Raw genomic sequence first — 2,594 nt, 5'->3', positions numbered from 1 at the left:
GTCAAGGGACTGATTGAAGAACTAAGGCCTGAACAACAGGCCCTGAGCCAAAGCTATCTCTACATGAACCTTCCAACCAAAGGTTGTATTTGTATCTTGTCATTAATGAAACATTATTAGTAATATGACCTATGTATCTGTTCACTGGTGAAACCTGGTTTTACCTTTCTGTATTTAGAAACTGGACAAGGCCATATCTGGTTTTGTTTGAGGGAGTAGGATCAAAGTCAACTCCCTTGGTTCCCCCTTGAGCCCTGGCCAGGCTTTGGGGAATCCAAGAGGAGAATGAATCCAGATGTTCCTGCACTGGAAGTGCTGTCAGTTTGTTTGTTCAGCACTCTCCAAGCTGGGCTCTCTCCCAGCGAGGTTGGAAGCCTCACCTGTGGCTGGACACAGCTGCAGGAATTCCCAGTGTCCAGAGTGGCTCTGCAGTCCTTGGCTGTGACAGCTTCCCCAGCTGATGTGTGGGGCTGGGTGATGGTAAAGTCTGAGGGTAACTGGTGATGGATCTTTCTAAATCCCTTCAGGCAACCTTTGGTAGAGATGACTGGGTGCATTGTCCATCTTATCCTTTTGTAATCCTTTGCTAATGATTCTCTGCATTGCTGAGCATATCCTTTTGTTCTTCTTTGCAGTTTTGTGTTATAATAAATTACACTGTTCCCTCAGTTGGTGTCTCTGTCTTTGGTACTGACACTGCCCACAAGCAAAACAGACACTGAGGGCCCCATAGAACCAAAGGGGCATTGTGACACTGCAGGGCCTCGTGTAACCCAGGGGACCATGGTGACACTGTGGGGCTTAAAGGAACCAAGGTGCCATTGTGACACTATTGGGCCCCATGAAGATAAGGAGACCATTGTGACATTGCAAGGCCTCATGAACCAAGGGGCCATTGTGACATCATGGGACCCTAACCAACCAAGGGACACTGTGACACAAACCAAACCAAAACACACACTTCATGCAACCAAGGGTACACTGTCATACTGCAGAACCAAGGAGACCTTTCTGGGGTCCATAGAAACAAGGGCCATTCTGACACTGTGGGCATCATGGAACCAAGGGCCATTGTGACACTGCAGAGCCTTCAGGAACCATGGAGACCATTTGGACACTTCAGGGCCTCGAGGAACCAAGGTGAACTCTGGGGGCCCATGGAATAAGGGAGATCATTGTGACACTCTGGGGCTCCATGGAACCATTCTGACACTGCATGGACTTGTATAACCAAGGGTCCATTGTTTTCCTCTCCCTGGCACTGCCCAGTCCAGCCTCTCCCTACCTCTGCCCCAGCCCAGCAGAGCAGCCCAGTCCTATCTGGCCCTGCAGCAAGAATGGGAAGCAATGGAGGTCAGGGAAAGTGACTCTGTGTCTGGAATGCTCAGGAGATCCTCAGCTCTGGCATCTCCTGCAGCCCCAGGACAGCCCCACTGCCCAGGACAGCAGCAGAGAGTTTGCCCCGGGGCTCCTCAGGCAGCTCCTGCTGCCCCAGCTCTTGCCAGGACTCCTGTGCACACACACAAGGGCTCCTGCTCTTCTCCTGGCACATCCCAGCTGCCCACAGAGCCTTTCCCAGGGGATCACGGCTGTGCTGGCCTGAGCAGCCATTGCTGCAGCCCCTGCCCTGCTCCCCACAGCCCCACAGAGCTGGGGGTGCTGCTCTGCAGAGCACGGGGGCTGTGCTGCCCGGGGCCATGGGCTGCCTCTGCTGGGCTCTGCTGCTCCAGCTGGGACACACAGGCAGCTGATGGTGCTCCCTGCACTCAGCCCTCCCACACGAGCTCTGCTGGGGCCATGGAGGCTGCTCAGAGCTGCCTGCCTTGTTCCAGGCCTGCCAGATGGCCTTGGGGCTGCCCTGGATCCTCCTCTGGAAGTTCCCTGAGGCTCAGAGGAGGCACTGCCCACACTCCTTTCCCTGTCCCTGCAATTAGGTGTATAAAAAGCAGACAAATTTATTCAAGGCCTTCAAGGTACATTTGAGAAAGCAAAGTCTCCCTCAGGGACTACACCCAAAATGGATACCAGATCACAAGCTCTTTATCTTTTATAAGTTTTGTCTTATTAGCATATTGGTCCCTAATTCTCTAATCACACCTTCAGGGGATGATATTGATCACCCCAGGCCCTGCTCCCCACTTTCCACTTTTGTTTACATATTTTTGGGCCCTAGGGTAATGAATATGTCCTTGAATTTCTATCCAGACAGCTTTGTTTTGGTTAAATGTGTTGGGAGCAGAGGTTTTTAGCATTCTGTAAGAGCACAGAACTACACCAAGTTACAGACACATGAAGAGAAAAAACCCCAAAATTATTAAGGCATCATTGTGACCCCAGGGATATCCCAGACCATGTCACTTCATGCTCAGGATATGCAGTGGGGGGAAGAAGGAGGAAGGGGGGACGTTTGGAAGGATGCCTTTTGTCTTCCCAAGTCACTGTTCTGTGGGATGGAGCCCTGCTCTCCTGGAGGTGCTGAACAGCTGCCCAGCCCTGGGAAGGGCTGAAGGAATTCCTTCTTTTGCTTTGCTCATGTGGTGCCTTTTGCTTTCCCTGTTGAAGTGCCTTGATCTCAACCCACTCCAGTTTTTACC

Source organism: Lichenostomus cassidix, unplaced genomic scaffold (assembly GCF_008360975.1).
Source record: "Lichenostomus cassidix isolate B80296 unplaced genomic scaffold, HeHo_3.0 HiC_scaffold_43, whole genome shotgun sequence".
Lineage (NCBI taxonomy): Eukaryota > Metazoa > Chordata > Aves > Passeriformes > Meliphagidae > Lichenostomus > Lichenostomus cassidix.
The sequence above is the reverse complement of the archived record's forward strand: the minus strand, read 5'-3'. Positions refer to the sequence as shown.